This window comes from Vicugna pacos, chromosome 3 (genome assembly GCF_048564905.1).
Source record: "Vicugna pacos chromosome 3, VicPac4, whole genome shotgun sequence".
Taxonomy (NCBI): Eukaryota; Metazoa; Chordata; class Mammalia; order Artiodactyla; family Camelidae; genus Vicugna; species Vicugna pacos.
In genome coordinates this window covers 99382061-99404220 of record NC_132989.1, presented here as the reverse complement: position 1 = coordinate 99404220, position 22160 = coordinate 99382061, and the positions used below count along the sequence as shown (strand labels likewise).

Sequence of the window (22160 nt, the reverse complement as noted above, 5' to 3'; positions counted from 1 at the left end):
TTTTCAATTTTCCACCTAAACCAAATGACATACTTTATACTTCATCTAAAATTGGATTTCTATTTTCTCTGAATTGACTAGATGTCTTGACATGGTTCATCTTTTTGGAGATACATAATGTCATAATATCATTTATAACAAACATTTTACCAATATGCTTTGAAATGAGGGTATATGCCAGTATATCCCCCAGCAAGGCTGCTCTGCATCCACCGTTTTACAGATGTCTTGCTCAACTTGCTCTACTACCAAGAACCAGCCTATCCATCTACGTTAGTCCTTATAGGCAAGACCAAAGCTCTTTGGAGTTGAGCATTAAAATTTAATAGAGCTTGGGAATGTCCAGTCTAAATGATTAAATTAAGAATTACCGTTAGAGCCTGTTTTTGAAAGCCCCGTATTCCATCTGCTTGTCCTCCACCTGAAGCATTCGTGGCCCATAAAATTGAGATACTGATCTTAATGACAAGAAATGATCATGGATCCTCACAGAATACAAAAGCAAGGTGAGCTTTCCAGCAGTACAAGGAAATACAGAACTTTTAAGCAGCAATTTTTCGCAGAAAATTTTACAACTGGCCTATAAAATGTAGCCCAACCTTCATATTTTACAAATGAACCAACAGATACCCTGAGAGGTTAAGTGGCTGCTGATTGTTCCGAGTGAGATCATTATGATCTTCATCCAATTCTCTTCCCCTTGTAACACAAGATCCTCCCTTTCACTCTGAATTTATTTCCTAGGACACTTCTATACTGACTCACTGAACTGGGTTTCAAACAAGCCATTAAAATTCCTCGAATTTCGCATATAAGGAAAGTAATCAGTAGCACGAAACAAAAATTGCTTAGATTCAGTGAGAACATGAAATAAATGATGGCAACCATAGACAGTAACAAACCACCTTTTTAGCACGGTATCTTTCAAGGACACTAGTTTCATTTTGTTTCTGATACTTCTGAGTGTGTCCTTCTGTATTTGTGAGCACATTTTTCCTAGTTACAAACTAAAATCACATCCAAGGGGGTTACTCTGAATTCCCATACCTTTCCTCCTATTACTCCCTTAAACGTCTTTAATTCATTATTTCTAATTGTCACCTTTGGGTATCTCATGTCATTTTTAAAACCCCCTTTATAACTAGATCATGCTTACAAGTGTTTTGAGAACAGCTACTGTGCTTTATAAATCATTATTGTTCTAACAGACTTTCACCAGGTGTCTAATCCTCAGCAGAATGCATTTTGCATATTAGCCAATCAATACATGCAAGCTGGTTGACTGTTTAGAGGGTGTCTTCCTCTACCGAGTTTGTGAGAGGGAGGTTAACGTGTTCCAGATACTGAAGGAAAGATATGTGTGGATGGAATTAGCAACTGCCAAGACTTGCTGTTGACTATGTGTCATAAGGACCCCTGACCAAATACAGAAGTGAGGAGCCAGGCTACGGCAGCTCTCCATGCAGGACTCTGTCGTGTGTACACAGACTCTGTGCCCTTACAACTCTGCACTGTTTTTCTGGATTACAGGTCATAGCTCTTAACAGACAATGTCATACTTACCTTTATGGTATTCTCTGATTGTTGAGAAGGGGCTAATGCTTGGCCCATTTCCCTCTATTGCCACAGGGAAAAACATAAGCAAAGAGAGTCTGAATCATTTATACAGCACTGCACCATAAGGCGATGAAAGAGGCAGGTGCAGGTCTCAGATGGTTGTCTAAGTCCAAATTCCACGCTCTATCTGCTAGATAATCCTGCCTTCCCTCTCAATAGAATATTTCCCTAGATAGTTCCTGATACATTTATAGCAGAAGCCTGCAGAGTGACTGTTATAGAAGTTTGTGGAAAACTTCCAGGCATCTAAAAATGTAAGAAACGACCACATTTCATTTTGGGTATTCACATTTGAGAAGGGATGTGGGTTTTACTTTCCTCCCCTCAAATATTCAAAAGTTTGATCTAAGGCAAAAGTTTTACTATTCCTCCCTAAACTGGAGGAATGAAAACACCCGTGAATTTTCATCAGTTTGCTGTAGGCAGAAATTTGCCAGTTTGCAGGAAAATGGCTTAAAAATCGGAGAAGCTGAGATGAAATACTTGAACTTCTTGTGTGAACCTATGAAAGTAATATTTTCCTTTATCAACTGATATGAAGGTATGCACAACCCTACATTACTTTGGTATAAAAATGACTTTTCCTGTCTAAAATGTCACAAAACTGTTTGGATTTTTCGAAACACATTCGTAAAAGGATTTTCGTCCCCTTAATTTTGGCACATGCCATCATTTCCCTTTTATTCTTTACCTATTCCCATATTTAACAGAAATACCCTGTAACTAACTTCCTATAACCTTCACTATGAGGCACGCTTGTGGGAGGGGTGATAAACGGGATGAAACTGGAGAACTTTTTCTTTCCCAGGGTGTCAAAAACCTGCCAAGGCCAGAAACTTGCCTCTTATCTAGCTGGAAACTAGTGATCATACTGAATGCTGTTGAGCCCCTGACTGAGTTGCACCCTGAAACATACACGTTGAGTTGGCATTTGCCCAAATCATCAACCACATCATAGCAGCATGGCACTCATTTAGGCCATTTGGATGTCAGCTCTAATTACTATAGGCAATGACACGTATGCTGTGATGTGGTTCTCCCACTCATGGGACCTGAAGGACCCATTTGATGACACTTTGATCTACTTATTTCTTTGTCACACCCAGCTGGTGAGTCAGTTTTACCTTTATGGCTTGTATTTAATTAAACTCATTTCTCAAAGATATTTTTCATTTCAGACCAATAAATGTTTTTGGAGGCATCAACTACCTGAAAGCTACCATAATAGGTGCTATGAAATGTTTATGTTGATAATGATATTAGTAATGTAAACATGATTTTATAAATCCATCTAATCACAAGCACCTATTTGTTCAAGACATTAGTTAGCATTATAAGATGTGTGCTTCCTGTTTAAAAGACTTATGGGTGATCGATGCGATAATCTTTTCACTGATACTCTCTTACAGCCAGCTATCTTGTGAGTTTTCTTAATGATCAGAATTTGAAGCTAATGAAAAGACTAAACAAAGCAGACATATTGGAATGTTGACGCGAGTGGAGGTTGTGACTTTCATCATTCTTGCCTCATACACATCTCTACCTTCTAATACAGATCCTGCGTCAGAAGAATTCTGTTGTCAGAAGGGCATCTGTTTTGAGTTGTGTGTGTAACAATTGTGGGGAAATTGTAAATATTCACATTTTCTTGTTGGGTGATCCTTCTTGCCGTATATTAAGTAAGAAAGAACTGAAAGGTTGCTGAGTGGATCAGGAACTAGGGTTATCATTCGGGAATGAAGAAAAGCTGATTGGTATATATACGGAGCAAGAGATACTCATGGCCTTATCAGTATTTCAAAGCAGTCTAGATTTAGGATACAGTTTACTTCAAGTCCCCAAATTGACCTGTGTTTTCAGTCAACACCAATGTGTACTGCAGGCTCTCTGAGAAGCAGATGCCAAGACAGGATCAGAAGGCCGAGAGATTCATTAAAAGAAAAGAAAATTAGGAGGGAACCAGAAGGGTCTTAGAGAGCCCTCAGATTAAGATGTTTATCTGACTACTGGAAAGGAGAAAGGGAGTAAGGGTTGCCTGGAAGAAGGCAGGTCTAAGAAATGTCGGCAGGTTCAAGGGCCAATGGGAAGGACTAAGCCAAACTGGCCTGGCCAGAAGAATGCCTCATCTCCAGGAATGACTCCCCCTGCTGCTCTCAGCACTGCTTTCAGCACTGACTGGGAACAGCGCTTGGGAAGGGCAACCTTGGTGGGACAGTGGTGATGGCTTTCAGAGCACAGCAGGTGGAACCATTGCTCAACTATGCTGCCCTCAGCTGGAACCCTGAGAAACATGACTTGATGGCTGTCACCAGCCACGTCCTGGGTCACAAAGATCTACTCTCTGCACAAGTTGGGGAGCATCTTATGCATGGCTCTCACAGCCTCTCTTCCTGACAGGAAACGCAGAAGAAGTAGTTTTGATGCAGTTGATCTTACACCACATCCCCCCTCTGCTATCCATTCAGAATTCCCTTCATACTCAGTGATCGCCTCGGCATATTATTGGTGGTGTACCCTCAGACTGGTATGACCCGAACCTTCATTTCTGGGTGGCCTGCATCCTTGGTAACCACCCTGAGATGGGAGTCGCTACATAACCATTCACAGTTACAGTGGGGCAAGTGGGTAATAGGAGGCGCCCACTGGGTTCCACACATATTCCTCCCCACTCGCACTGTATGAAAAGTAGCCCCATGTCCTCTTGCCATCAAATCCAGTTGCCTCTGCCAGTGTGATGGCTTCTCTTCTACCCTGGTGGTCTCCGGGCACAATCCAAAGTACCCAGGCAGCAGTGTAACATGCACTTCAATGGAACCTCTCCTGTGACCCTTGACAAGAGTATGACCCTTTGCTCACTTGAACCTCCCACTCTGCAAAACCCAAAGTATGGTGTAAAGAGGAACAAAATCCCCCAGCTGGTCATTAAGAGTGATGGTCAGAGGGTAATCCTGCTTCCATTCTATGGTTCCCAGAGCTGTGTACTCTTTCCCTTGAGGACACAGCATCACATAGAGGTCTCTGATTCAATGCGTATGCTACATCCTGAGGGTGACTCATGATTACAGAGTGTTGCCCCTGGACCAGCACTTCAGCTGGATTTTTAGAGGCTGTTCCAGAGTTCTGTGGGGCTGCCTGGTTCCAGATGGTGTACTACGTGGCATAACCAGTGGGTCCCCGGGTCATCTGCCCTTTTTCCTCTCACCTCTTTCAATGTGAGGTGTGCCCACTATTTGGATGTTGTGGATTCCATATCCAAAATTGGCTCCTGTATGGGAGTTGAGTGAGAGATTGTTACTTTTTAGTGGGATAATCATCCTCAGCCTACTGCTCCTCCACTCTTGCCCCTTTCTTTTCTCCCTATGGTTAGAGTCGTTGAACAGCCCTCTAGCACTCTTGCTCCCAGGGGTGTCATGGCCCATTGTTCCATTAACCATCTTCACCACTCCCTGGGGGTCAAGCTCACTTGGCTGCCCCTGTGACCTTACTGATCTTCAGAGAAATGGTGGCATCCTGGCTCCTGTGACTTGGCCTCTAAAGATTGTATCTGCTTCTCCTGTCACCAGCCCTGGCCTGCAGAGGTTACCACTGAATTTCTGATGCTAGTGTCCCTCTCACCAGAATTTTGATGATGGCCCCGGAGAATAATGTGACCTCTGGGTCCTCCTGTGGAACACGGTCATCTTCTAGATCAGAATTCTGGCCTTACATAATATGTCCACTCCAGTATGCCTGCTTCCCTCAGCTTCATGATTCCTACCTTTAACGTTGGACACCACAAGTCAGAGCTTTCTCCCTTAAGGTTGGCCAGCCCTTTTCTCAGGGCTCCAATAGCCACTGCAGCAGTGAGTTTCCTTCATCAACTCAGATCCTTGCTAGAACATGTCTTGTCCCAAGAAAGTCAACTAACTATCCCACATCAAGAATACTTGCTCATATAGTCTTGCATTCTGGCCTCTTTGATGAAGCATCTATAAAATTCCGTCACAGGTGGATTCTCCTGGCTCAAGTATATTAGCTAATTATTTGACCTCATTCAGCCTGTATAGTCTCTTTCGTTCTTTATTTTACCCAATATGGCTACCTTGGGTCTTATCAATTATCAGCCTGCAGCCAGAAATGGAGAAGGGGGCTGCTCCTGAGGGGATCATTTATTCCCTTGGGAGGAGAGTTTCTTGTTTATTTCATTTTGTTCTAGCACACACACCCACCTTTTTTATTGCAGATCTGCCACGTGTGCAGTCCCTCCATACAGGATGTCACTTAATCTTTACAATTGATTATCACAGCCATGACCATAACCATGACCTTCAAGAAACTGAGGCTCAGAGAGGATAAGTCACTTGCCCAAGTCCCCCAGCTAGTAAGTGTTAGAGGAGGGATTTCAATCGAGACCTGTCACATTCCAGAGCCCATGTTCTTTCCACTTTGCCACCAGTTACTCTTCTCAGTGAAGGGTCCCTGGAGCAGTCTCTGGAGTGGGCATGGCGTTACTCAGGTGGAGATCCCTTACAGGCGTTTAACAAGGCAAGGTTGGATTTGAACGATGTTTGGTATAGTGGTCAACAGTTTTCAGGGATCTCAGATACTTGTGAGCCTAGAGACCCCACATTGAGACAGGGAGACTCTGACAGTTTCATGGACACAAACACTTAGTTCCAAGGAGACCCACATTCACCTTCCTGTGGTGTGAATGTGCAGGTACACACAGACTGTTAATCATGTATCATGCAATCCCACAGAAGGGCTGTACAGTCCTGGGACACGTACATACTCACATATATCACTATCTGCTTCATACACACACACACACACACACACACACACACACATTCACACACACTCACATTCACTCTCATCCTAGCACAGTTCTGTGGATACTGAGGCCGAGGTTGAGAAGAAGAGCTCTGGCTGGGTCAGATGAAGCTGGTGATGCTGGATGTGATCTTACATCACTGGCCAGCAGACAACCCTCCTGAGATGCTCAAGACACTGTCATTGCCACTGTGGTCATTCTGGATGGAGGACACATATGGGGAGGCAGTGGACACTGACACCCATCTAACACAGCAGCAAACCCAGCAGCAAGACTGAGCCTGAGGCAGCCAGAGCAATGCCTCCTGACAGCATGGGACACAGGGCCATGCAGGGGAAGTGGGCGGCCCAGCCGGCATCAGGATGGTGACCAGCAGACAAGGCCGTCGAGCAGCACCAGAGCATTAGCACCTCCACCACTGTGCAGCAGGGCCACACGGTGGAGCTGGCACTTGCAGTTCATGACCTGCATGGCTGAGGTCATCAGATGCTTAACCAGAACCAGCAAGGCCAGCAGACAGGGCACAGAGCCTACTGCCACCCGCCACGTGCCCAGGCAGCTGCTGGCGGAAGACAGAAACACCATGCCCCACCCCACAGCCCGCCACGAGGCCAACAGTGAAAGTGATAGCTCTTTCTCAGAAAGGCAGTCCACCTCTGAGGCCCAGAAGGTTCATGGGCAAATGCAGAACCAATAACAAGATATCCTCAGTCCCATGTTTCAGGGTCCTAGGTTTTCTCAGCAAGCACCCTGGTCCTGGCAACCAGAGCATTGGATGATCATTCAAGTGTCTCCGAAGCCTGACAGCTCTGTTAGACACTCAGTCTGCTGCACAGCTCCATCTGTGTTTTTACTACAGGAGGTAACGGTCTCTTTGCAAGGTACCAAAGCTTGTGAACAGCCCTGGGTCCCTTATTAGCCCCCTGCAGGGCGTCAATACAACTTAGAAAGAACCAGCCAACTTCACTATATTTACAGACATTGTTAACACAAAACTTTCAAATGCCTGAATCCTCATCCCCTATCACAGCATTCTTCTCCACCCAGACATTGTCCCACCGCCAGCAGCGAAATCCTTAGCAATTAACATTGCCTTGTACAAGGGGGTATCATTGCCCCACCTACCAAACAGGACAGCGTCCTCTTCACCCACCAGGGGATAAGCAACCCAGTCCTAAACCCCTATCTCGTTGCTTCTTTTCTTGGATAACTTCTGATACAACTGTGTCATCTGTGCACTGTGAGAGGCAGATGACGCTGAGACTTAGATGTGCAAAAATGTATTAGGGGAAACATCTGTGAAGGGAATTGAGTAAGAGCTGGAGGAGGCTGGGAGAACTGACAGAATGCAGGGCTGGCTCTTGGGAGGGGAAAGGGAAGAAAGAAAAAGTTGGGTGCAGGAGTGGTAGACAACGTGGCAGTTCTAAGGAAGTTTGGTGAGGCTGCTGGTGAATCCTCAGACCAAAGCTGCCCATCCGAGGAGCCCCTCAACTCTCATATCGGGCCTGCTTTAGCATCTTTCAGTCCTTATAGCAATGTGACTGCTGAGCAAGCTCCTGAGTTGAAGTGTTTAGTTTCATCAAAACTTAAACGTATGCAAAAGATGTAGAGACCTTCATGGACTACATCCTTTTCCTTTATTTACCATGTCTGTGTCATTGCTGAAGTCCCTATCTTCTCTTGTTCTTAAATTTTATTTTTAGTAGCACTTTGAAGTCCTCAAGAATTTCAAAGAGGTTCTATAAATTACTTAGTGATTAAATTATTATCTCTAAATTATGATGTTGAGAATTCTGGATGAATCAGTCTGCAGGGGAGGAGCGAAAATTATAATTGATTTTTTTGAAGAATATATGTTCTCAATTATAAATTAAGCATAATTAAAACACTAAATTGTTTTGGTAAAAGTTAATCACTTTTCGTATGGTATTCACCAAGGCAGATATCATTTCTATAGATGCACGGCAAGCTTCAGTCTTTTCTTCAGTTTTTCTGTACCAGCTTTTTTTTTTTCCCCTATTGCTGATTTATCTGTGCATAAAGGCTTGAGCTATGCGATTTTACCTGCATCTCCACATTTGGTGGAATCTCATCAGGTTGTTTTAATTTCTACTGAAGTTCAGTATTCACATGATTCAGCATTAAATGCCTCAAGACAAAAAAGTGCCAAATACTGAAAATTATCTCAGTTATAACTTATTTGAAATTATCATTTCATATGTTTGGGGGTTTTTTGTTATTTTTACTATTTCACATCTTTCCATTTTACTCGAGCTTCTCCTATATATGTAATACCCTACTCTTGTTAAACATAAAATATGTTTCTAATGATGCAGCTGTTTCTGGAGGGAGATTCATAGAACATAAGGACTTTTGTCACCAAAGTGAGTTTTCTTCTGAGTAAAATTCATATGTCTGTCTTTTAAAATGATTTCAGAGGAGACAATAAACCTTGTCAATAGGTACAATTGATCCCTGTCTTCTGTTATTATTTTATAAGAATGGCTCATCTCCAAAGAAATTATCAAATCGACCATGAAGAAATCCACACTGACATTAGTATTGGCATTAGTATAGCAGAAAATAATGCAGTCTGCTTGTTTCAGTTGGATAGACACAGCCTAAGACAAGAGACAAACATTTTCAGTAAATAGTGTCATGAGTTAATGTCCTCTGAAACCTTCATGAAGACAAGGGATTTATCACGAATGGAGTTCCCATTACGAGTCTTGTACTTTACCAATCTCCATGCAGTCTCTGCTAGATCTGAGGTCAACATGAGTCAAGCACACTCCCGTTACCGGCTGCAGTATGCCTACTGTCACTCCTGTCGTAGAAACCTGGACAGGCTCATGTAGGAAACGGAACAACCCGTTTTTGGACCTTTAGCTTAGTAGAAGCCACCCTAAGAAAATTATTTTCTCTCCTTTTCATAGGTTCATAGGTTTCTGCTTAGTCTTCAAGGGTGAAGGCCACTGCTAATCAAGGAACATACCCACATCTGTTAGAAGTTTAGATATAAAGAGAAAGAAGCCCACCCAAAGGGCAGCCTGAGTAGTAGAAGAAAGAAAAATCAAAGAAATAACCAAAGAAAGTGAATGTCTCTATGCCTTTCCATTTATTTATTTTATTCTTGGTTTATTTTTATTCTTGATTTATTATTCACTTTACTTTTTATATTTAAAATCTGCATGCTCCAACGATAATTATTGCATTTCTGAAGATCCACTTTTCCATTAGTGTATAAGACTCCCTCAGGCTGGCCTGCAGATTTAGGGTGTCTTATATGTCTCCTAAAGTAAAAGTCTTTAACCCATTGTAGGAGAATCATCTCCCTCTCTAAAATTGTTTGCAAAATAGTGAGAACATGCATTTATCTGAGGAGAGGATTCATAGCTTTCATCAAGTCTTCATCTGGTCCTTTCTTTGTATTTTTTTTCCTGCTTCTTGTCATACTTCTTCTTTCAGTGTTATGGAATTTCAGCAACACTGTGGAATGCTTGACTCTGAACTTCTCAACCTGCAAGTCTAGTGCAACTTTCACTCTTCCTCCAATCCAAATCTTTGTCTTCAGAAGATTCTTTCATCTCTGTTTCACTGAGAAGGTATCATGTGATGTAATCATGCCAATTTCAAAGTGCTTTTTCTCTAACAAAGGTGATGTCCTCTTTCTCAAATGACAAGTTCCTCATACTCTTCAATATTTACTTATTCACCCAAGACTTCAATCACATCTCTTCAAATTCCTGATGTTCCCAGCTATCAGACTAAATTCCCTCCAGCCCTATCAGTTCTATCTAGGCCTTAATGCAACTTGTTACTTTCTTATGAAATTCACTCCTTTCTCCTTTACCAGAACACACTTCAAAATTCGTATCAATCAAAATGCCAAAGAGAATGAGTCCAACTGTAGCATTAGTGGAAGGAGGCATAATTAAGTCTCAGATTAGTACGAGAAAGGCATTTCTAAATACTAAAATGTACATATCATAAAAAAATAATAACATATTTTAATATACAATTTTTAAACTTACAAATCAAAAAGAAATTAAATGATAAATTACAAACTAAGAAAAATATTGGTAATATTAGGATATAGTGCTAATAACCTCAATATAAAATTAGTTCTTATAAATCCACAGCCTACAAAAATATGCCTGAGAAGTAACACAAAAGATAATGTATAAAAAACATGCAGTTAATTCAGATACAAAAAAGTACAAATTTATTTTTGCGTTGAACAAAGATAGTTTGAAAGCCTACTCATATGCAAAAGTAGTAGGTAATCTAAATGAAAAAAATAGGAAGTTAAAAAAAACACTTTGATACAGGCATACAAAGAAACATGATGAAATTTTAAAGGCATTTTAAAACACATCTAATAACCTAGGAGGTACTTATATTATTATTGGAAGCAATCGGTTATAAAGATGCAATTTTAAAGGCATTTTAAAACACATCTAATAACCTAGGAGGTACTTATATTATTATTGGAAGCAATCGGTTATAAAACATTACTGCATAGCACCTTTATTTTAAAGCTGTATCTATACACAAATCTGGAAATATATAAACCAAAATGTTAACTTTTTAAAATTCTCAATGATAAAATTCCGATTGACCAATTTTCTTCTGCATTATATCATTCTATAATTACTAAATTTTCTAAGAAGAAAGTTATGTTTGTATGTTAGACATAAAAAAGTAGAAAAAGTAAGTATTATTTTAAAATAGATTCCAAAAAGGTGACTGAAAAATCTATAATTAAAAAATTCTTTTAAATAGAAGATAATGTTGTTATACTAACTTATAAAGTCTTCACCTAGTGATAGAAAAATATTAAGGTAAACATTCTTGTTCTAAAGCTAGTCCTCTTCATAGATTTATGTAAACCTAAAAAGGTTTCTGTTCAAAGTAGCTTATCATTATAAGAAAGGCAGTGATTTAATTTTAAAACTTTTCTTCATTAATCATAAATATTAGAATCTTGGGAAAAAGCAACATGTAATTGTAAAAGTTTGATTATCTTTCAAAAGATAATATGTCTTCTCTAATAAAATAAAAAGCCATTGACTGATCTTTTAATTTTTGTATAAAAATAAAAATACAAGAGAAATGAGAAAAGAGCTTTGTAAACTTCAAAATTAGTGCACACTTATTTTATTAGCTATTAAAATATTTAAGCGAAATATTTTCTTATTTTGTTACCTAGGACCTCAGTTAATAACTCTCAAATAATGAATCAATGTCCTAAATGTTGCAGACATGCTGCATACTTTCTGGTTGGAAGGTATACTCATGAAAAACAAGAGTTACTCTCCTTTAAAAATAAACTTTAGATTTTTGAAATTAAAAGGAATGTATTACCTGGCTTTTTAAAAAATGCTGTGCTTGGTACACTTGATTAGATAGATAATAGATAAACAGATAGATAATGGATAAATATAGATGTGATACATTAATTTATATACACACATGTGCACATTCTCTGACAAAATAATTTTAAAAATCTGAAAAAATTTTAGGTTGAAGGTAATTGAAAAGAAAATGCTTTATTCCTTACCAAAAAATTGATGGACCTAGCGTCAAGACACAGATACTCATTTTCTTGAACCTCTAAAAGTCTAGATGATATCAGGGCTTTGCTTATCCCAGAAATCTCACTTCCTCCAGACATTCCAGGAACCTGGTCATTTCCCACCACTCCTGGAGAGAGGCTATGCCTTTCACAAACTTTGCTGAGATTCCTCTGGTGGTCTGAGCAAAGCAACCGGCATAGCCTGAGAGAGAATGCACCAGCATCACTAGTGCTAGGCTGGCCAGGCCCCCTGCAGGACCAGTCGGAACGTGTCCCAGCTCTAGGGCCAAAGAACGGAAACAGAGAACACACATGGGGGCAAAGAGCAAATGATGGTAGCAATCATACCCCCAGGGATGGAGGGATTTAAAGAAGCAGTCCCATTACTCAGAAATCCCCATCATAATCACAAATGCTTAGAAAGCCCTAAGAAATTTAGAAAATCTAAATGTCTCCCAAAGAGGCACCTAATTTTAGAGATAGGAAAACATTTATACTTCATTACTCTTTTAAAGAATCCTGCTAGCAAAAGACATCAATATTTGTTTGAAAATAGGATGAAAGCCATATTTGGCAAGTGCACATCTGAAATCTTTCCAGAATGTATTTTTGTTCTCAATAGAACAACAGAATTTGGCCTTTCTCCAGTTTTTGAAAGGCATACACATATTCATATGTGTGCATGTTTGTGACAAAGCAAATGAAAAGTGTAACTTTAACAGGTATTCCTACCTCCTCCCTCACTCAAGTCATTTCCCCCCGAATCAATCTGCATAAAAACAGTTAGTAAGGACCCAGACAGTTACGATAGCTGTATTGATGTTTTGAAGGACTGTTTGTGTGTAAGAGAGAGAGAGAGAAAGAGACAGCAAGAAGGAGAAAGAAAAAAGACTGTCAGGTGTTCTTTGAAAAGCGTTCTTGTATACATGATATGTAGCTATGAAAACATATAGTTTATAAATATTATCATGTGTCAATTGTCTCTGCAATTTGCTTGTTTATACTCAGAAATGTGTCTTTGGGAACTTCCCATTTTGTAGATATCTATCTATCTATCTATCTATCTACTCCTTTTAACTATTCAGGAAGTCTGTTACATAACACTAGCTAATCTTTATTGAACGCTTACTGTGTGCAAGACATCTTCGGTAGTTTACTTTGTATTGTTTCCTTTAATTCTTGCAAATGAATTAGATACTCTTATCATCTCCATTTTACAGATGAGAAAATAAAGTCACAGAAAAGTTTAGCTACTTCCCCAAGTTCACACTGCAGGGAAACAGCAGAAATATAGCCTAGAGGTTAAAAAGAGCTTCAGCTATAAAATCAGACAAACCTGGATTCCAATCTGTTTTTCTACTTAGGGCCTTTGGGAAAAGGTCTCTCTAAACATGTTTGCTCATATGTGAAATGAGAATACTGACAGTAGTACCTCTCTCGAAATTTTGCTAGAGATTAAATGAGTTAAAGCATGCACAGAGCCTAATCCAGTGCCTCGTACACAGCGAGTATTCACGATCATTATCATTATTAACTTCAACGGAAAACCGTCTCTGAAGCCCAAGTCTACTCCCATTTCATCCTGTAGTGTCTTAGAATCCACACATTCTTCCTTCCCATTGTATTGTAAGCAATCACTTCTTTTTCTGCCTCTCTCTATCTTCGAATTTTCAGCTTCCTGACAGAAGGCACTATAGTTTCCAAATATATCAGAAGTACCTGGAGGGTACCTCACACCACCCATGTTTTATGAATGAATGATTCATGGAGGTGCAAAACTAGATTCCCAAAGCATGCTTTCTAACTCTCGCCCATCTTTTTGGCTATCAGTCTAAGAATCTCTTAATAATATTGATTTCTTTACATTCCCTCCATTGAAACATACCCAATTTTCCTTTGTTATATTATTTTGTGGAGCCAGATAATTTAAAAAAAATCTAAAGAAAAGGTACTTCAAAGGGCCGAAGTCTCTCTGAAATATGTAATTTGGCCAAATCAAAACCAACCAAACACATCTGACAGTATCCGATCTGATCAAAATGATAACCATGCTGGCTCCTGCAGGCCACAAAGTAAAAATGTGGTCCCTGCTCTCTCATTTAGTTATGCACATTGATCAAAATAAGTGGAGAGTGAGAAATTTCCATTTCATTCTGTGTTGTATAGACACAGCGTGAAGTTGTTGCAGTTGGTTTTACTCTGTATGCCTGGAGGAAAAGTTGTTTTGCTGTTTTAATAATACATTGAGACGGTTTAATGATGGATGGGCCTTCAGAACTCTTAATCAGCAACAAGGATGAGGGTAAACTGAGCCTGCTGCCTGAAACAGAGATGAGGAGACTTGCCCCCTGCCTGACGTTAGCATGTGAACATCACTTCATCACTTCGCCTTATGCTTTCAAATTCTGTTTCATTAATTTTGTACGTTTTTTTCCCATCCTCTTTTCCTGCCTCCCTACTTTTTATACTTTATTTTATTTGATGACATCTTTGTGTGTTCATGACTGACTACAACACCTATATTTGGAAATTCTGCTTTCATTTGAATAGGAATTTGGGATTTATTCTTAGTAAGGTCAAAGAAAAAAATACCTGCAGCTGAATTTGGGTGCTTGCCAAAGTGCAGAAGGGAAACGAAATTTAGGGAAAGTATCCAAAATGAGAATGAAAAGAAACACAGGAGTGCAGGAAACTGGAAGCAGTCAGTGTTTCATCTGTCTGATCTGAGTAATCTCTCCCTTTGACCACTGTTCTCATCATCCTGTCTCTATGTATGTTGCATAATTTGTTATAAGAAAACTGTGAGAGAATGTAAAGGATGCAGTAGAGAGTTAGGGGCTGAGTTCAATCCTGACATTCATCTTCTGTGCTGGGCAGTAGAGAGTTCGGGTCACCAAACCTCAAGAGACCATTTAACCAGAGTGTGAAAACAGGGCGTGGAGAGACAAAGCATAAAAGAATAAGAAACAGAGTTCTGTCCGTGATCAGATGCAAACTTGGAAAGCAGCTCTGGCAGCTTCTGCCAAAAGAGCAATACTGTAAGGCACAGGCGGATGTCCAAATGGCCCGAACAGCCGGCCCCAGTCCTACCACCATGTACCCAAAACACCCATTAAGGGTTGGTGCACAGCAGCCTTGATCCTGTGCCCACTGTGATGTGCTCCAGCACTACTTCCAAAAAGCAGCATGATCGTTTCTGACTCCTCTCCTCCTAACTACCACACTAATGAATTGTTCCTTTCACTGTCATATAAGACTTTTGAAAGAAAGAATTGGCCTAGTATAAAAAAGAGAAATATTAAAATTGCATCTTCAATATCATAAAAAGCTCCCTATGTCATATCAAAACACAACCATCATTAGGTGGGGCTCTAGTGGAAAAAATGTGTATGTAAACTAAAGTTCTTATATTAAGTCTTGTGCATTAGTCCTGCAGAATTGGCAAAACTCTCAGCTGTAGGAGATGCCTCGATCTTGGTTCTATCAAGATGCTGTTCTCATGTCCGTTTCCTGGATTTTTTGCATCACTGTATAGTCACTATGACCAACACCAGTCTTAACACTCTTGGCATTTCCTTTTATTTGTGCTGACAAAAATTTTCGTAGAAGATTTAGTATATCTTACAGCCATTGTTCACTTTTTCAGACCTCATGGAGAATCTGCATTTATAAACCTCTGTGGCTCCAAGCACAGTTACTTCTAATTTGAAACTATCACAGCCAAAACGGATTGCGGTTCATTAATTTGCTATTGGTGTTGGGTAAATGCTTTCAGTAACTTCTTATTACTTGGACAGGGTGGCTTTCTGAGTTGCATTCCAACTATCTAGAAGTAATTGATTATACTTAGTTCCTGGATAGTCCTCTAAAATAGCTTCCCAAATTGACACTAAGGTGTTACGTACACATCCCTGGGTCAATGAGGTATGGTTTGCTAAAGCATTTATTCATCCAGGTAATCATTTACAAATCACTTACGGAACACACACTTGTGGTGAGGCACTGGGAAAGACCTGGGGCTCTGAAGACATGGCTTATTCACATTACAATCTGATGGAGAGAGACAGATGCATGAACTCATGCACATAACACATGAAAGATACTGTAAAAGGAATACAGCAGAAGCAAAAGGGAGTGGAAAATCTACTGGGGGAGAGGAATTGTCATCTCTACAGCTCAAGAATTCCTGGTATATCATTAAAAGAATATCACATGCAGCTAAACTGTGCGTCATTAAACTAAACCTCTAGGTTATTCAGTGAGCTCTCTGGGACTTTGCCCTTCTTCATATCCAGAGTTGAAAAGTGAGTTCATAGTTTGCAATATGCTGACCTCAATCAGGAAAACAAGGAAAAATATATATTTCCTAGTATCTCTTCTAGGAACTCCCATAGTCTTCTCACCTTGTGTTGTATTTTACCTTTCTGTCAGAATATAGTAAAGTCCAGCTTTTCGTTGAACAGTTAATGGCTGTGCTTCCTTTGGAAGAAAATCAATGAAATGCATGCATTTTGTACATTTTACTGCTAGAACTATATTTTGGAGATTAACTTTTGCATATTGTATTCTCCTTTGAAGTTATGCTTTAAAAAATCATGTTTCAAGTTGTTTAATCAATATGAAAATTTAAAAATTATACGTTAAATATTCTCTGTAAAATATATCTTGGTGTGATAGCCCTTCTGTAATCCTTCAAACAAATTCAAGATAAAATTGTGGCACTATAGCATTAATTGCTAATGTTTCCTATTCAAAAGCTTTTGATGATTTGCATGTTTTGAGATATGCAAATTCCATTTTGAGGTACCTTTTTCGTTTTCAAAGTAATCATCAATAGAAGTAAGTCATTCTTAGTTGTCAGACACGCAAAGACTAGTAACAGAACATTTGTCAGCTGATTCATAGGATTCTCTAGTTAAGATAGATGTGATTACTTATTGTATAAAATCTCTAAAAAGCATGAAATTTTCTTTCATATTCTCATCTTCCTGAAGCCTATGAAAATTGATCAGTTGGAATAGTTCCTATTCTAGTTCCTGTAAAAAATACAGTCAATAAATAAATATTAGGTAGAGCTTGTCTTTATTGCCGAATTACAAAATTCAAGCTTAAAAGTAAGAGTTTTGATCTGAAGATGATGATACCTAATGTGTGGTCATTCATTTAATCAGAAGGAACACAAGAATTATTTGACCTATATGGTCAAAGGAAGTTTTTGAAACCATTAAATAATGTCTGCACTTTAGTAGAAAACACAGAAAGGCATTTGAGTATAAAATCCCTCATCATGCTTTCCCCTAAGACAACCACTATTTTCTTGTCCATTAAAAAAAGAAAAAAAAAATAAGGCATGAACCAAAGCACCAACGAACTGGTGCCGTCTTTCAAAGAAAGAAAATTGTGATTACAATCACTTTCAGGGCAATGAAAACTATTATGATGTAAGAGTAAAAGATAGCAAATAGATCACAATGCACAGAAATGCTCAAATTTTTGCAAATCTCTTCCATCCATTAAATAAGTTAATTAATAAACTAAATTTTCCTGGTAATAATAGTTATAGACACTGTATAAAGCTAAAATGTCCATCAAAGAGAGTTACCACTGATAACCTGCAAATGTAGTATATGTTTCGCATATTTCCCTAGTTTAGAAAATGCCATTGAGACTGTGGGTGATCAAATTGAACAAAACAAACAAAAACAAATAAGTAAACCTTGTTACTCTCAAAGGCAGTAGGAGCAGCAGGGACTGGGCTGGGGGTGGCAAAAGATACGATTTTTAATCTTACATCCCACTTCCCCATGGGAAATATGTTGATTTTTGGTGCAATTAGTTCCCACATGAACCTTACTCTAAGGAGCTTTGGCTATTTCTTTACTTTCCAGGAACTATTATAATAATATTTTTAATTATTACAAAGCTTCCACCAAGATGCTCAGGGTGCAGTATCAACAATTAAAACATCATCATCGTAAACAATAATAATTAAAACCACATAAGAGCACAGCACAAAACAGCCACAGAACACCGAGCGCAATGCCTTGTTGAAGAAGGGTCTTTTTGCAGTGTTCCTTGTAATGTGATACTGCATAGCCATTTTCTGAAGTTCAAAACCAGAAGCAGTTCTAAAAGCATCATCAATTTGCCAACTACAAAATGCCTACAGGTTGATCTATGGAACACTGCTCTCACTTTTGGGCAGAACTGTCTAGTATCCATTGTCTCCTTTACAATCAGAACTTTCAAACAATTGTGTAACCCCAATTAAAATGAGGAAAAAACCTGCTGACAGAATTTCTGACTGAATAGAGAATGATGGCAGGATTTTAATTCTGTCTCCTTTTTCATATTCCCCTGGTTGTGATGATTATTAAGCTGCTTAACCCATTTATAGTTTTATTTCAGCATTTCTGAACAAGGAACAAAACTGTTTCTGGCACTAGAGAAATGACTTTAAGTTGTACAAACTAAAGATTTTATTCATCCACCAAGTAATTCACATAACCCTCTCCACAAATCTGATGTTTAGCCAGGGGTATCAGCTCTCTGTTTTAAAATATATATTTTTTTAATTTATTTTAAGAAAATAACATTCAGTGACATCTTCTTAATAGAAAAGCCACATATATTTTTTCTTTTTTTTAAATGTATTGAAGTATAGTCAGTTATAATATGTCAATTTCTAGTGTATAGCTTAATTTTTCAGTCATATATATACATACATATATTCATTTTCATATTCTTTTTCATTATAGGTTACTACAAGATATTGAATGTAGTTCCCTGTGCTTTACAAAAGAAATTTGTTTTTTCATCTATTTATCTGACCAAGGAGGTGAAAGACTTACATGTGGAGAACTAAAAAATATTGATTAAGGAAATTAAAGATGACTTAAAGAAATGGAAAGATATCCCAAGCTCTTGGATTGGAATAATCAATACTGTGAAAATGGCCATACTGCCCAAGGCCGCCTACAGACTTAATGCAATCCCTATCAAATTACCTAGGACTTTTTCACAGAACTAGAACAAACAATCCTAAAATCTATATGGAATCACAAGAGATCCAGCAATACTGAAGAAAAAGAATGAAGCTTGAGGAATAACCCTCCCAGACTTCATACAATACTACAGAGATACAGTAATTAAAACAGCATGGTATTAGTATGAAAAAAAGACATATGGATTAATGGAACAGAATAGAGAGCCCAGAAATAAACCCACAAACTTTAGGTCAATTAATCTTTGACAAAGGAGGCAAGAACATACAATAGAGTAAAGACAGCTTCTTCAGCAAATGGTATTGGGAAAACTGGACAGCATGTAAATCAATGAAGTTAGAATACTCCCTCACTTCATACACAAAAATAAACTCAAAATGGCTTAAAGACTTAAATATAAGACAGGACACTATAATCCTCTTAGAAGAAAACATAGACAAAACATTCTCTGACATAAATCTTAGTAACATTCTCCTAGGGCAGTACCTAGGCAATAGAAATAAAAGCAACAATAAACAAATGGGACCTAATTAAACTGATAAGCTTTTGCACAGCAAAGGAAACCATAAGTAAGACAAAAAGACAACCGATGGAATGGGAGAAAATATTTGCAAAAGATGAAACTGGTAAGGGCTTAATTTCCAGAATATATAAACAGCTCATACATCTTAAAAAAACAAACAACCCAATCCAAAAATAGGCAGAAAACCTAAACAAGCAATTCTCCAATGAAGACATACAAATGGCCAATAGGCATATGAAAAAATGTTCAAAATCACTAATTAACAGAGAAATGCAAATCAAAACCACAATGAAGTATCTATCTCCTCACACCAGTCAGAATGGCCATCATTTTCCAGAATGGCTGGAAAGGGTGTGGATAAAAGGGAACTCTCCTACACTGTTGGTGGGAATGTAGTTTGGTTCAGCCATTACGGAAAACAGTATAGGGATTCCTTAAAAAACTAAAAACAGACTTACCATATGATCCAATAATCCCAGTCCTGGGCATATATCTGGAGAGAACTCTAATTCAAAAAGATACATGCACCCCAATTTTCATAGCAGCACTATATACAATAGCCAAGACATAGAAACACCCTAAATGTCCATTGACAGATGACTGGATAAAGAAGCTGTAGTATATTTATACAATGGAATACTACTCAGCCATTAAAAAGAATAAAATAATGTCATTTGAAGCAACATGGATGGATCTGGACATAGTCATTCTAGATGAAGTAAGCCAGAAAGAGAAAGAAAAATACCATACGATTTTTTTTCTTTTTTAATAAAATAAACATTTTACTAAGGTGTTTTCTACACACTATAAGGTGAGCAAAGTATACATGTATAGCTTGATAAATTATCATGAAGTGAGCACACCCATGTGTTCACCACTCTGAAGAATAAATGGAACAATTCCAGCATCACAGAATCGGCCTTCCTGTCTGCTCGAGCTATTACATTAGTTCCAAAATATAACCAGTAGGCTGCCTACTATCTCTTTGGTTTTGATCTGTACAGAAAAAGATCTCTTCTGTGCCTAGTCTTCTATGACTCTTCTTTTTACTTCACATTATGTTTGCAAAATTTATCCATGATGTTGTGCATAGCACAAGTGCCTCCAGTGGCATTTCTGTTTGGTGATTCACATCACTTTATATGAATTGGTCATACCATGTCTCAAGCCGCTCTTCTGAACATTCCCATACATATCATTGTGTGCACACAGGTTTTCTTTCCTGTTAGGTATATGCTTTTGGTAGAATTGTTGGGTCATAGGATGTGTACACCCAAATGCTCTGTTTTAGTAGATATTTCCATACAATTTTCCATAGTGGCTGGTTTGTTTTACATAACCCCCATCTGAATGGAAGAGTTCTACTTACTCAATATCCTCATCAAGAATTTCCATTTTCAGTTTTTAAAATTTTTAACTTCATTTTTAAGTTAATTCATTCTGCTTCATTTTTCATATTACCTCATTTGGGTTGTAATTTGAATTTCTTTAATTTTTTAAACTTAGGTACAGTCAGTAACAATGTGTCCATTTCTGCTGTACAGCACAATGTCCCAGTCATGCATATACATATATATATATTTGTTTTCATATTATTTTTCATTAAATGTTATTAAAAGACATTGAATATAGTTCCTTGTGCTATATAGAAGAAACCTGTTTTATTTTGTAATTTGAATTTCTGATGACTAATGATGTTGAGCAACTTCGTATGTGCATATTGGACTTTTGAATATCTTCTTTTGCAAAGTGACTCTTCAATACTTTTACCCATTACTTTCAAACTGAATTGTCCGTATTTTCCTTAATGATTTAAAGAGGCTCTCTGCATACTCCTGATGTGAGTTCTTTTTCAGATTTATGTATTGCCAACATAGCCTTCCACTCTGTGGTTTGACTTTTCTCTTTCTTACTGGTGACTTTTAATGAACGTCAGTAATCAATTTTAATAAAGTTCACTTTAGGAGACTTACTTTCATACCAAGGGTTTTGGTAGCCAACTAAAAAAGTATTTATCAATTCTGGAATCACAGATATTCCCATTTGTTACCTTTCAGAAGATGTATAGCTCTAATAGAGTTTTACCTTTACATTTAGAACTACATTTCACAGAGACATGATTTCTTTCTTAATCATTTAAGGTAAGCCTCAAGATTTACTTTTTTTTTCCTGTGATGTCCAGTTGACCTAGAACCATTTATTGAAAAGAACATTTTTTTCCTACTGCACTGAAAGGGAACTTTCTCATAATTCAAGTGACTATAACAGGGTGAAGTGTGCTGTTTTATTTATCTATTCTTACTTCATTAAGTTCTGAATAATTATTGAATTACTTAAGTTTTGTAAGTCAAGGTATTTGGCAATATAAGATTTCTCACTGTATTATTTTTCAAGATCATTTCTATTCTTGGTCTTTTGCTTTTCCATATATAATTTAGATTCAGCTTGTCAATTTCCACCAGAAAAAAAAAAGAATGAAATTTTGACTGAAATTCCATTAAATGAATAAATCAACTAGAGTATATTTGATATTGTTACAATATTGGATCTTACAATCCAGGGATATGGTACCTCTCTCCATTTATTAAATCCTCTTTAGTTTCTTTCCTGTCTAGTAGGTTTGTT

At 38.1% G+C, this 22160-nt stretch overlaps 1 pseudogene; it reads right to left on the bottom strand.

Annotated features, from left to right (window-relative positions):
* Positions 1 to 6566: 6566 nt before the first annotated feature.
* LOC116278555 (transmembrane protein 125-like) lies at positions 6567 to 13752 on the bottom strand (annotated as a pseudogene).
* Positions 13753 to 22160: the final 8408 nt, after the last annotated feature.